Here is a 15,296-nt window from a genome sequence, read left to right on the forward strand (position 1 = left end):
CAACCTCCACCAACAACCCGCAAGTAGTTGGGGATACTCATTTTGCCCTCAGGATCCGTGGCTGTTAGATGGTTGCAGACCAGTCTACGCCTTCGTGACTTGAGATTTATTCACTTTATCCTACACTGTCACCATGATTATCACACCCCGAAAATGTTGGACAAATTAAGTGCTCAGATGTTTAGAGCCTCATTATGAGGCTCTGTCCATCCGTACACGGGTATTTCGGTAGCTTCATTTTAATGTAGTTTGCCGTTTTGTCAACACTTAAATGTTTAAGTAAATGAAAATGTATATTTAAAAAGAAAAATACCTTTGTTTGCGCTGTTATTGTTTCGCGGTTTCTCATTTTCCAAATCGCCACCTATTTTTTCAGCATGCTCTTGATAAGCACTGAATTTAGTATTTTTACGTGGACTGAGGTGTTTTTCAATAAGGTAGTTTTTGACTAACATGGTGATGTGATTCTTGGATGTTTATCCAAATTGCACTTTTTGAAGTTTTCTCCTATGTTTGATAGGAAAGTAGATAAAACAAGCAGAATACCAGTGTTTGTTTCTTTTGCTCACAGACATTAAATTAGTGGAGTTTTTCTATTGAAACTATGATATAGTGCAAATTGGTGAAAAAAATAATTCTGGCCAATATTCTTCAACAGTACAGAACACAAGTTACTATGTTCAGTACTGTACAGTTGCTACCAAAACACTCACTATGTCCGATTATATTAATTGAAAAACAGGCTAATTTCCTTAATTTTCATAGACTGCCCATAGCACGATGTTAAAAAGTAAGTCAAAAAGTTCATATACACAACAAAATAATTGTACATACGTACACGTTAATAAGATGACAAATTCGAATATCCCTTTGTTTCTTCTTTGTTTCTCACATTCATGAATGATACTGAGCTTACCCTCACTGCCTCATGACGACAAACAAAGTAACCCCTGTGATTTTCAGCAGGCTATTGCTACTCAACTGCCTTTTAACCCACTGACCTACAATGATGTGTATTGTGATATGATAGTCCTGCAGTATAATTGAATGCGGGACATTTAGAGCACACACACAAATCCACTTGTCCCTCCCTACTTAATGACGACTTGCACACGTTGCAGCGTCTCCACAGAGTATTCAAATGTACTAAACAGTGAGGATCTGTATGATGACTGAAGGAGTCAGCACAGAGATTTGTCTGTGCTTCCCCAGCATCACTGAGAAATATTGTGAGTCATTGCCTGACACCAACTCAATAGTCCAAGCAGTCAGACGATGGAAATCTACTTCATCGCTAATATCAGATGAAACAATACTGTATTACAGTATTTGAAAAAAGCAAGAAGCGTGTATGTGTACACCCAAGAGTGCCTGGAATTATAGATATTGTGATCAGTGTTAATCACTTCACCTAGAAGTGTTTTTAATGTTGTGGCTGATTGGTGTAGAGAAACTCTTGAACAAAATAAATAAACATTACCTTTATTAGGATTTTCCTTTATTTCTGTCATATACAGTTGTGATCAGACGTTTACACCCACTGGGCATCAATTTGTGGTAATTTTGGGCTTTTAATGATTCCTTGAATTTATTTTTGGATTTTCTCTAAGTAGCACAGAGTCAAAATTATATTATATATATTATATATACAAAACACCCCCACTAATATTTGGTTAAATGTCCTTTACTAAGTTGTATCTCGACCAGACACTTTTAGTAGCCATCAACAAGTTTCTGGCATAATGCTGGTTGGATATTTCACCACTCTTCTTGGCAGAATTCTTTAAATTGTTTCAATACCTGGCAAAGACACGGCTTTTATGTGTGGTCAAACTTTCAATAGGGTTGAGGTCAATGAGGTCACTCCAAAAGCTTAATCTTAGCCTGCTTTAACCACTCCAAAACCAGTTTTGATGTGTGTTTCGGGTCAATGTCCTGTTGGAACACCCAACTGTGTCCAACTTTCAAATGAGAAGTTGAAGAATTTGGAGTTAGTACTCCTTTTGGAGCAGTAGCTTCTTTCTTGGTTGACACCCTCTCCGTCCATGGTGAGGTAAAACAGGGTTCTCTGTGGAAAGAGATGTTGGTGTCAGGTTCCTGGGTTGTTTCCTGAAAGTCCTTACCAACTTCCTCTCATCTGACAGTGACAGTTTGGGTCTTCTTCCAGATTCTGGCAAAGAGGCAACACATCCGAATACGATTATTCGGAATAGTAATCTTGGAATCTGCAGGTGTTTAGAAATGGCTCCAAGAGACCTTCTGAACTTGTAAATCTACAATTCTGCTTCTTAGATCTTCAGAGTTTCTTGGACTGTCCCATTATTCTGAGAGTTTGTCAGGCCAATAACTGCTGTCAAACAAATTACTTTCATGACAGAAAAGAGAAACTACCAGCTGAAGTCAATCATGATCACTAACAAGAAGTTAGGCCTTGTCCTTGTCATGTTAAAACACATTATACACTTATGTATGCTGAGGGCCTGCACTGCACTGAAGCCCTCACTTCATAAAACTAGAAAGATATATGCACATGCACATGCACATCAAGGGGTGGGTGGAGGGGCCAGTTGCTGGGAAGAAAACATGCAGACAGTAAAAAAAGAAACAAAAACACTTGGTCACTGCTGGGCTCCAGTTTTATGTATTTAATGCACCACAAAAATGAAGGTTTCAAGCATATTTGCTTTTCATAAGACACTTTTACACTTAGTGGCTCTGCTACTATTTTGAACCGTGAATCATTCAAAACGACTCCAGGAGAATCCAAGAAAATCTGAAAATGAGCATAATAGGTCCCTTTTAATATTACTTAGCCTGAATTTATTTATAGAACCAGAGGATTACAATAATAATGTGGTATTAAAATATTTTCCTGGGCTAGCTCTGTTGTCTAGGAAATGAAACCTTGTTGGCTTTACGGTGTAATATGGACTAGATTTAAAGTATTTTAAAAAAAAGTCTTAGCAAAAATGTCACAAGAAAAACTTCTAAAATGAGTTAAATATAAAACAATGAAACATTAAGCTTATTCTTTTCATTGTCTGACTATATTAAATTTAGTTTTTAATATGGAACGTTTTTTATTCATCTGTAGTTTAGTGTTTATTTAGCTTTAAACACTCTGGGCCTCCATATTGCGAACTGAATCTGCCAGGCTGTGAGCCACAGGTGGCTGTTGCCTATACTACCGGCAACAGAGGGGGTTTACATGCACACACACACACTGACGGGGGTTTCAGCTTGCAGCAGTGACGCACTGTGAGCTCAGAGTTAGCCAGCTCCGTGTTTATGTGCCACACACACACGCACAGAGGAGCCGGGGAGAGAGAGAGAGAGGGGGAACCTCAACACCGGCTTTGTGGTTTTTATCCATTGCCAAGCTTTTTAATTACACCTGCTAATCTAGTCGCCTGTAATCGATTATGCTCGTCTCTGAACACTGATTTTCACTCCGTTTATTCACCAAACCGGTAAGTCAAACAACTTTTTTTCCTCTTTAAAACAAGAGGGGATAACCTGCATGGCTGCTGAAGCCGGTAGTTAAGTTGTGGCAGAATCGTTTGGAGCTTCACTCGCCACTAAGCCGGTGTTGCAGACCAGACCGCTTTTACGCACGGCGGTAACGTTTTCGTGTGACTTAACCGGCACACGGCACATACTGGAAGGTTAGAGCCATGCGTTTGGGCGAAAACTTCAGTGCTGTTTGGCTATGAAGGTTTAAAGAAGTACGTTTTCGGTTTGTTTGTTTTTTGATAAAACGGTGCTCTTATATGCGTGTGTGTCTGCACAGACTGCGTTTGTATTCATTTTATTTAACATACACATGGACTTCCATAGCGTGTAGCATCTGTAGTGCGTTCATTTAACTTGGCTACTGACTTAAAATTTAGCCTAGCCGCCTTTATCGATCACTAAATAGTTTGAATATTCATATGAACAGTAAAGCAGTCACTAATACTTAATTAAACTAAATGGAATGAATAGACGGTTGTGTTACCGCATGTGTAGCGCTTTGTAACGGCAGGATGAGCTCATGCTTCACGTACTGTAATGGGTGCGTGATGACCTCACTGATGGTGTGATCCACCTACTCGCTTTTTAACGAAGTTCTTGCTCTGATTTATTCGCATATGTTTTTCCTATTAGGTTTAAAGTCTTATAGCAGCCAATTAAGTCAATTAAATCTCGCACAAAATATTCTGCCGAGAAGCGGAGAAGCTGCAAACACGTCAAGTTGGTTCAATTACCGCGTTCAGACAGTTTCACTTTTGCAGCGTGTGCTCCAGTAACTGCTCATTTCAAACCGTGCCTTAGCGCCATCACATACAACACCATACTTGAGTGGTTTTGGCAGGATATACTGCTGCGTAAGGAGCACACCGCAATAAGAGCCAGCTCCCCTGATTACACACTCACAAATGCGCAAGCCCCGAGATGAGACTGTCATCTTTGGCAGAGGGCTTCCTTTGTCTGAATCCCAAATTCCAGCACGCTTGTATCAATAACAGGGTTTGAACTTTACTCACTCACATGCGCTTTTCACCAGAAGAGGGCCACGTTCGGCTTCCCCAGTCCCGGTGTTTTTACAGCGCAGTCGTTTTAGGGAGTTTTTTCTTAACTGAATGTGTGCAAAATTTATTCATCTGCCGTGATGTTTCGGGAAGACAGACTTCCTGCTTCCTGTCATGTACTTTCACAGCTCATTGTGAAAGACCATGCAGCAGAGTGGGGTGATGAAATCCCTCCAGTGGTTTACTGGTTTGGGTTAAACAGCCTTTTAATGAGTGCGGTGGTATTAAATATTTAAGTATATTTCCCATACAGTGGCTCAGCCACTAATAAAATATGTATGAAGATAAAATGAAGCTGATTGGAAGAAGAAAGTAGAGGGTTTAAAAATGGAAGTAAATCCTTCTGCCTGAACTCGTCTGAACTGCGTAACCAACTGTTGGACCATGTTTCAGTGGATGCTGCTTTTTGGGAGACTGCAGTGTATGTGGATCATTAGGTGTATTTTTTTTGAGTGAGAGTTCAGGGAGTGATGTAAAGTGTTAAAAGTCTTTTTTTTTAACATTTGAGAATTTACATTAAAAAATATAATTTTCTCTTTGTAGCTTGTCTGGCAGCTTTTGGAGTCAGAATTGTGACTGCAAAGAGGAGCATCTACAGGCTGTTTCTTGTTTATTTATTCATTTTATTATGATTATTTGTGCCATTACACCTTAGTGATGTGCAGTTTGTTTTTTTCTGTCGGTTTTGACAGCTAAGGCATTCCTCAAAAGCGTTTACACAGGCTTAAACTTTTGGGTATTACCCTGGTTTAAACAAACATGCATGTCTCTCACATACGTTCCTTCTTTGGCTTGATTATTGTAAGTTTAGGCAATCTGATGCATTGCAACTTTTTACCATGTTTTGTGCTCAGCTGGTGTTCCAGTTAAATGCATGCTCTCCTTAATTAGGAGTTGGTGCAGTTATCATGAACTAAGTGTAACTCCCATTTTACCTCTCCACCCACCCAGCATTTACTGTGTGCTGTACTCATGAGAATGAGAAAGAGGCGAATGGAAAAGGCGAGATTGATTGAAAACAGGCAGATAAAAGTATATGTTCACTGCAGCCTGGAGCAGATAAGAAGCCTGAGATTTTCTTGTATTGCAGTGATGTACTGCTTCACCTCTGAGCGTGTGTGAGTGCATGTGGGAGTCAAAGCCTAAGCTTCAATTAACCTGTCAATCGCATCATCTGTCTGTCCATCTGTCCAACCAGAGTGGTTGGGAGTGCCGCCCGGCCCTCTTCCGCCCTCGTGCCACAGCTGCCTGCATGCCTCCCCAATGTCAGCCAGGAAACTCACTGCCAATGAAATTCCCACTGCACAAACCGCAGATCCCAATCCAAGCCGGTTCAGCATACACACACACACACACACACACACACACACACACACACACACACACACTAGTGGAGGATTGCATAATTACAGACAGAAAGACCTGGAAAGATGCTGGCATGAGCAAAAGTGCTCGCCTCCTCACACATATACGCCCTTCATTTGTTTTAGATTAAGACAGCAAACTGCAAGTCACGCTGCACAGAGTTTCCGTCTGTCAGGCTCATTCATTTGACAGTCTGGTTGTGGAAGAGTGTCACTTCCCGGATGTCTCGTTTCTTTGTTATCTCAAGTTTACAAAAGTCTGCTGTGGTTTCAGCTGCATTCTCGCCCTGCGTACCCCAATGACCTCTCCCCTCTCTGTCTTCTGTATCCCCTGTCGCTGCCTACTGTATGCTGTTTAATGACACAGTTTTAAAAATAAGCTCTGAGAAAACAGGAAGAAAGGGACTGCAGCTTTTTTTTGCTGCTCCACAGACGCTGCGAGAGGCAAGATAAATCTAAAAGCAACCACAATCTGCTAGCTGAACTCGCCAGTAACCAGTCGCTGGCTTTGTGCTGCCAGAGCAAATCAACATGTCCGGGTCGATGTCTTTGTGACGAGACACGAGCTAGTGGCTGTGTGAGTGTTGTTCGCGTGTGTCTTATGTGAGAAGTGCTACAAGCATGCCCAATTTAAATACAACCGCTGAGTAATGATAAAGTAGTATTCAAAGCAGGAATTTTATGGTCTGCTGCAGCACTTTTACAGAGGTATTAATACAGCTCGGTACACAGGATATTGTGAAATTATGCTATAATTCAGATCTGCTGCAACATAGAAATTTATAAGACACTGTTTTTAAATATGTGCACAAATATGTCTGCTCTTACTCTGTCTCAGAGTCTCTGCACTGCAGTAGACCTACATCAAACTCAGAGCCAGAATAATTCTGCCAGAACTGCTTTTTGTGAACTGAATAAATTCTGACATCGCTATAACGATGAGTATATTTTTATTAGCATGCATTAATAATACAAGATGATGATGAGATCATTGTTAATTAGCTTTCCAGTATTTTACAAAGTTCCATCCATCCATCCATCCATCTTCATCCGCTTTATCCGAGGCCGGGTCGCGGGGGCAGCAGCCTAAGCAAAGAGGCCCAGACCTCCCTCTCCCCAGCCACCTCCTCCAGCTTATCCGGAGGAATACCAAGGCGTTCCCAGGCCAGCCGAGAGATATAATCTCTCCAGCGTGTCCTGGGTCTGCCCCGGGGCCTCCTCCCGGTGGGACATGCCTGGAACACCTCACCCAGGAGGCGCCCAGGGGGCATCCTTGTCAGATGCCCGAACCACCTCAGCTGGCTCCTTTCGATGTGGAGCAGCAGCTGCTCTACTCTGAGCCCCTCCCGGATGGCCGAACTTCTCACCCTATCTCTAAGGGAGAGGCCAGCCACCCTTCGGAGGAAGCTCATTTCTGCCACTTGTATCCGCGATCTCGTTCTTTCGGTCACTACCCACAGCTCGTGGCCATAGGTGAGGGTAGGGACGTAGATCGACCGGTAAATTGAGAGCTTCGCTTTTACACTCAGCTCCCTCTTCACCACGGCGGACCGGTGCAACGTCTGCATTACTGCAGCTGCAGCCCCAATCCGTCTGTCGATCTCCGCCTCCCTTCTCCCATCACTCGCGAACAAGATTTTACAAAGTTACAAACATGAAAACATCAGTTGACTCTGCATCACCATCGGCTCGGTTGTGATGCGACTTTGATGTACATTACATAGACAGAGCTGAAAATACTGTAATCAATAGAGGTGGAAACTAGAGTACACTCACCGTAAACTTCATTAGTTACTTAGTATCTTGCTATTACCAGGCTGGACCTACTTTTGCCTTCAGAGCGGTCTAAATGTTTTTTGGCATAGATTCAAGAAGGTGCTGGAAACTTTTCTCAGAGCTTTTGGTCCATGTTGATGTGATAGCATCACGTAGTTGGTGCAGATTTGCCAGCTGCACATCCAAGATGTGAATCCTCTGCTCCACCACATCCCAAAGTTGCTCTATTGGATTGATATCTGGTGACTGTGGAGCCAGTTTGAGTACAGTGAAGGATGGATCCATGCTTTTCATGTCCCCGCAAAAATCAAGACTCATCCGACCAGGCAGCGTTTTTCCAATTTTTGTCCAGTGTTGGTGAGCCCATGTGAGCTGTTGCTTCAGATTTGTGTTCTCAGCTTACAGGAGTGGCACTCGGTGTCTTCTGCTGTAGCCCATCTGCTTCAAGGTGTGATGTGTTGTGTGTTCAGGGATTCTCTTCTGCATACCTTGGTTGTAACAACCATCCATCAACAATGGGTTTTTACCCACTCTCTTTTTCGGACCATACTCGGTAAACTTTCAGTTTCATTATTTATATGGCCCCAAACCACAACAACCACGCCCAACAGTCGCCTCAAGGCACTTTATTCTGTAAGAGAAAGACCCTACAATAACAGAGAAAAAAACCCAACAATTAAGAGAGATGGTTGTGTGGGAAAATCCCAATAGGTACTGTAGTGGGACCAACAACTTTGCCACATTCAGAGTCACTTAAATCACCTTTCTTTCCATTTCTGATGCTTGCTTTAAACTTCAGCGGGTCCTCTTTTGCTCAATCACTCAACCACCTTTTATGTGCTTTTTCTGTGTGAGTGTTTTCTGTCTAACATTCTCACTCTGTTGTATGATAACAGCAACCTGAGGTTGGTATCTTGCCCAGGTATTTTTGGCATGCAGACTGGAGCAGCCAGGGATCGACCTGCTCTACCTCCTGAGTTAGAGCCCCATGTCTGCATGCCTGAATGCACTAAGTTGCTGCCAAGTGGCTGGCTGATTCATTTTTAATTGATTCTGTTTTTATTTATTTATTAACAAGCAAAAAGATTATTAAAGATGAATTTTGTTTATGTTAATTTATGTGTGTGTTGTGTCCCTTCCTGAAACATGATGAGGGGATAGTCTTCTCATATTCTAGATTTTATTTCCACTGATCAGAGCCAGACTGTCTTTTATCCTAAGCTTAGCTAACTGGCTAATGTATATACAGTTACATATATTTACTGTGCAGACTTGTTTACTTATCTAACAGCTGGTAAAAGCAACCTTTTATTATAAGCTCACTCATCTTTTCATGACTCTAGATCACATGTATGAATAGTGCAGGTATCCAAATAAAAATCCTGTTTTCCTTACTGAGCTCATCCTCTGAGGCAGTTTGTTTTTTTTACCTCGCAGCGACTAAAACAGTAATTAAGTGAATCCTTTGTATTTGGTGGACAAATTGAGATAACATGTTAGAAGGGTTGTTTTCGTATTGCTTTCACATGTTTGCGTGTGTGAAAATGTGTTTTATGATAGCACGTGTGTGTCTGTGTATAAGCAGTGAATCATTATTTAAAATGCTTGAACACGAGGAGGTGATTTACATCCACTGTTAATGACGGCGGTGATGTAAGGGAAAACCGCGAGCGCTGGAAAAAACAAGTCCGCAGGTTCCACTTTTTCGCAACTCAAGACCATCCTGTGAAAACCCAGAAAACAGAAGAGCGTGGATCCTTTTACGGCTGTTTTGCAGTCTGAATTGGTTTGTGGTCGGCGTGGTGGCTTAAACAACAGCAAAGTGTTGTCTCCTCTGTGAAAAACACTTTTTTTTCTTGACAATTCGGGCGAAATCTAAATTAATGGGAAAGTCTTCAAAAACATCTCTATCTCCAAGACTTCCATCTTTTGTGTGGCCATTTATGCAAAATGCAAAGCATTCCTGAATTTACGACTTCCCATACAATGCTGCATCTGCTTGCAACAACTAAGAGGTTGAAAAAAAAAGTAATGATTCTTATTTGTGTTTGTGCACATGGTTCATCTGTGGTAGCTGCAGGAAAATGACGTTGTAGTGTTCTCCTGCTCTCTGGTTCCCTCTCTGGTGCCCTCTTTTTCTCTGCTCTGGTCAGTTCACCTTCTCTCGTTCCAACTCGGTGATGTCTACGTGACACAAGAGAAGCCCAGTAAGTTTCAGCCGGTGTTCAGTTCCACTGGAAAACATGACCAAAGGATACAGATGAGGCCCAACAGACGCAAATGGAGAGTGAGGGAAAACGCATCCGTCTGCAGACGCATGTGAAGGGGCGACAATTGCCCAGTTATCGCACACGTTCCCCATAATGAGACATTGCCTGAGCACTAATGTAGAAAGCGTTGGCGTAAATCAGCTTTTCATTTGCCAATAATGGGCACCTCTGTGAAGTCAAACAGAGGGTATGGTTGCTCTGATCACGTCGCTGACATACACGTGCACATTATCTCTCAGGACACGAAATGTCTGATGAAGAATGGAGTATAATTACCTTAAACCTTTTTTGCCACCTCAGTTCTTTTTTATTGTATTTGACTTCTTGGCCCGTAAGATAATAGCTGCTTACGTGCGTCACAGCTAGGTATCCCCCATCATGACTACAATAGGGTAGCCATTATCACCATATGAAGTCGTGGTTGGAGTTTTATTGTTCCAGGCCTGTGACAGAGATTGAAATCCAAGACTTTTTTTTTTTGCATGCATGCATGCATGCATGCATTGACATGAGCATCAGTTTTTACTTGAGCGACGGGTGATATTGAATGTGCATTTCCGAAATGGTGTATCATTGAGCTCCAAGAGGTTAAAACGGTTAAGGAATTGAGGGAAACAACCCTCTTTCAGGCTTAGCTGACCTCACGTTTCTGAGATAATCTGATGGACTTCATTGGATTTGAACCTAAGACAATGCAGAGGTTTCCAGCCTGTAGAGCAGCATGTGTTTACCTCTCCATCTTTGATCAGAATCAGAATCGTGTTTATTGGCCAAGTATATGTGCAGACACATACAGGGAATTTGGTTCCGGTAGACCTCAGGAATTCGCATGATAAGGTGGGGCCAGGTTTCACAATGAACTCACCCGAAACTCTGGCTGATTGGGACCCACACCCAGTTTCACACCTTGGCTCAGGCGATTAGAGGATCATCAGGGGGTCCTTTTGTCCCTCTGTGGGGGGTCACTCCCACTAGGTTTATATCTGGGACTCTCCACCATTTGACCTTAGAACTGAAGAAGCTTCTCGGATGAGAGGTGAAACGTCTTCAAGCAACTTAAAGAAGTCCAGACGCTTTTCTTTGCAAGCTCCTTTGACTACGATGACCTGGATGACTGAGAACCTTCACAGACATTTTAGGGTTATTGTCTAACTCGGTGTTAATAATTCCCAAATCCATTATTTAAAACTAATAGGTTTATTATTGTTAACTAATGTGTTATTTTAGGCCAACTGTGCCTGTTGCCACAGTAAATAATAAATGCGTCAGTCCACTGAGTCTGATTTTTGGTGGGAATACTGCATGAAACCTCAATAAACCACATTGGTCCATGTGTTCAGTTACTCCCAGTATTTACATTGGTGAGTAAGTTTGAATCGAGGATATATGACCTTTAAATTAGAAAAAAGTGCACTTGCTTAACAGGATTATGTAATAATATACAACTGGGACAGAGTGTAGAGTCAGTTCTGTTATGGTGCCCTTGGAACAGAGAGGGTTAAAGACACCAAACAAATCCAGGCTTGATTTATTCATTTGATAACAAACCAAAGTGAGTTTTAGTTTTAAACTAAAGAGATGTTTTAGTGTGACCTGCAAAGGTTCACAGATCTAGAATCAGTGTGAAAGTGCTACAAAATGTTAAGTGTTAGCTTCCTACAACAGCTGCAACTAAAACATGATTGATCCAAACGCTCTACGGATAGGATTCCCCAAATCTTTATTTTGTGAAGTTCACATTTTAATTCATTTATGCTAGTATTTTAATGCGCCATTGTGTGATTGGGTTTATGTGACCATACCATGGGATCCTGTGAATATTTATATTTGCATGTTTTGCATTTGGGTGTTTGGTTACCTATTTGTAAAAGCAGATTTTGGGGAGTCCCATTTCACAAATTTGTAATTATGTCTGAAACTGTATTTTAATGCATTGGTAAATAAAATAAAGTTTAATCAAAGAAAAAAAATAAATAAAATGAAATTTATATATAAAACATGAATATAATAAGTTACTTTGTAACTTTGGTACATGCATTTTTGAGACCTCGACATCATCAGTGTGTTTTTTTCCCCCCTCTTAAATAAATTGCATGATACATTTGATGGTAATGAATTGCACAAAAATGTGCAAATATGATCCAAATTAAAACTCATATATATAAATTTGTTGTCGGAAGATTCAATAATACTTATACTACTTATACTAATATTTTCTTGCAGTTATTTCATGGTTCAGGTATTACAGGGATAGCATATTAAACAAACTGAGTCTTCAATTTAAGCTAATTAAGCTTATTTAGACTAACAGAATACTATTGTTTTAGCAAATCAATGCAACCATCCATCCATTCGCTTCCACTTAGCTTTTTTCAGGGTTGCAGATGGGGTGGAGCCTATCCTACATGTCTTAGCGCGAGAGGCGGGGTACACCCTAGACAGGTTGCCAGTCTGTTGCAGGGCTAACACATAGACACAGACAACCATTCGCTCTCACAGTCACTCCTGCATTCACACCTATTGGCAATATAGAGTTACCAATTAACCCATCCCCACTAACTGCATGTCTTTGGACCGTGGGAGGAAGCCAGAGTACCCGGGGAGAACCCATGCAAACTCCACTCAGAAAGACTGATGGTGGAATTGAACTCAGGACCTTCTTGCTGTGAGGCAGCAATGCTAGCCACCGTTTGCAACCATTATGGCAAAAACAAATTGTTATTGGTATCTATCGTTACACAAAATTTGAAAACGATGTCTTGAAACTGTGGATGCTAGACTGCTAAAAAACAGGTAAACAAAGGGGTGGAGAACTTGAGATCTAGAAAAGAAAAGCCTACAAACTAAAGTGAAGTATCAGTTTGGACAGCTGTTTACTGCTTTTTTTTCATTCCAAGAGCTATTACTGGAATGGCATTTCATGTAACAACCAATTGATAAAGCTTTAGCGATTACACATCGTTGCCAGGGAACACCACTGTTAAATAACTCAAACGTGCCAGATCTGTCAGCATGACTGGGGCGTTCTTGTGTGTCTAGACTTTTCACAGAAAAATTAAATAGAGTCCCATGCCTGACCAAAATCCTGGCTCATTGTTTGGAAGCCAATAACATGGTGGCTTCGCCTCGGTTTACCTGTGATCTCAGGCGCTGCTCAGTCACCTCTGCCTGAAAGGCGAGGAGTTCCACTCATTCTTGTGTTTCCTCTTTTGTGGTTTTTTCCTTCCTTCACAGCTTCATCCTGAAGGATTTCTCAGCTGAGCTGCAGCATGACATCAAGGAGCCAGAAAAAGCTCTCCAACACATTTAACTGGTCCTCGCCTCCAAAACCACCACAGAAGAGAATAACAGCCATGTTTTTGTCATGCCTTCGCCATTACTTCTTTACTATTGCTATTTTCAGAACCGAGCAGAGCATGTGACTGGTCATCTGATGTTTTCGTAACTTGTTATTTGTATGTGTGAAACAACAGCGTGCAGGCTTTGGGGTAATTACTGTTTTACAAAGTTTAGAAAAAGTCATCACTCTCCTCTCCCTTTCCTTTGAGGTGTTTTTCTTTTTTAATTGTTATCCTGTTTTGTTGTTTTCGCCCGTTCACATAAAATGACGAAAGCACTCCGGGTGTTGGCGTCGCGTTGGCGTCTTTGTTGTGTTTGCAGGGATATTCTTAGAGGTGCTAATGTCCTGTTATATCCTCCCTCTCTTCCTATGCTCTTGTCCCCTCTCCCTCTTTTTTTTCATTACAATATCCATCTGACTGCAGCCTCCAAGCCCGAGCACATGGCTGTCACATGCGTGCAAGCAGGGTTATCATATCGGAGCGATATAACCAAGAAACTGCAATTACAGACCAGAAAGCAACTAGAAGTTAGCTATGACATGACTGTGAGTGTTTACTGGTGTGTTGACCAGTAGCTACAGACTAATTACATATCACATACAAACACAGAGGCTAATGGGATCTCTCCAGGTGACTCTTTTAAACAGCCACCTAATTAACACAATAGTTAATGATGAGGTAGATGAAGATGAATGTTTGAGTCAGATACCTGACTTGCTTAAAAAGGACTGTTTTGTGGTTTTTCTGTGAAATAAATAATAATAATGATGATGTTGTTATTGCACTGGTAAGATTTGTTTTGGATTTTTTTTTTTTTTTGTAATTCGTAGTTTTTGTAAATCAACTACATAGTCCCTCTTTTCCGTCACCATGCAACAATTATCCTGGGCTACAACTAAGCAACTTCCACCACTTGTGAAAAAGATCTGAAAATTAAAAACAGATTAAAAAACTGAATCAAAAATCTGGGGTGGATTTAATGAATATGATATAATAAACTCATAAGAATAAAAAGGTGTGGCTACTATGATGTGATCCAGTAGTTTCTGAAGACTCGTTCGGGATCCTCTAGATGAGCGTTTTCGTATCCGCCATCATGATGTGATATGGAGGTTGAAACTGCTTGCTCATTGGTTAATGAATTGCCTCACAGCAAGAAGGTCCTGAGTTCAATTCCAACATCAGGGTGGGGTCTTTCTGTGCGGAGTTTGCATGTTCTCCCCGTGTTTGCGTGGGTTCTCCCTGGGTACTCCAGCTTCCTCCCACAGTCCAAAGACATGCAGTTAGTGGGGATAGGTTGATTGAAAACACTAAACTGCCCATAGGTGTGAATGCAGGACTGAAGGTCAGTGTGAATGGTTGTCTGTGTCTATGTGTTAGCCCTGTGACAGACTGGCGACCTGTCCAGGCTGTACCCTGCCTCTCGCCCTAAGACAGCTGGGATAGGCTCCAGCGCCCCCCGCGACCCTGAAAAGGATAAGTGGAAGCGAATGGATGGATGGATTTAGTTTTTAGCTAGTTTCTCGTAGACTTCTATAGGACAACTACAGCCATCACCTGCAGATAGACTTTTGGATTGGTCTTATTTTCCCAGTGTTGAACTATGTTCAAGTTTTACATTGTCTATGAATAGACTTCTAGTGAGTTATGATGACAGCTGCCCACTGCTTTTCTTATCACGGGGTCTTCAATTTAGGGAGTTAGCAAATGTTAGGGTTTGTTAAGAAGCTGTCAGTTTACATTGGTATTTGTCATTTTATTTCCTTTTATAGTTTTTTTTTATTAATAAAATGGTATTTTATAACACTAGCTGTGCAAATCAAAGGTAAGAATGTGTATTCTGGTAAGGCTGAAACAGAAGAATTCAAAATGAAGAGGAATACCCGGTTGTTCTTAATCTGGTCTTCTTGTGAGTTTTTTCCCTTGTCTCTGATCCTGTTTTGATATTGCCAGACAGGATCTAAAAACATAGGC

At 41.4% G+C, this 15,296-nt stretch overlaps 1 protein-coding gene and 1 long non-coding RNA gene across 3 annotated transcripts in view; one reads left to right on the forward strand and one right to left on the reverse strand.

Moving 5' to 3' along the window:
- LOC146693915 (uncharacterized) overlaps positions 1–15,296 on the reverse strand; it is a 340,133-nt gene that overhangs the window by 87,927 nt on the left and 236,910 nt on the right. The window lies entirely within an intron of this gene.
- Positions 3,239–15,296, forward strand: part of relt (RELT TNF receptor) — a 28,491-nt gene continuing 16,433 nt past the window's right edge. For both annotated transcript variants that reach the window (XM_085429916.1, XM_085429917.1), the window contains exon 1: positions 3,239–3,470. The gene's annotated coding sequence lies outside the window, so the exon portion shown is untranslated. The remainder of the gene's footprint in view (positions 3,471–15,296) is intronic.

The sequence above is a fragment of the Copadichromis virginalis genome, linkage group LG14, assembly GCF_057382275.1.
Source record: "Copadichromis virginalis isolate Kocher_CV1m ecotype Utaka linkage group LG14, C_Virginalis_male_GT1.1, whole genome shotgun sequence".
NCBI lineage: Eukaryota > Metazoa > Chordata > Actinopteri > Cichliformes > Cichlidae > Copadichromis > Copadichromis virginalis.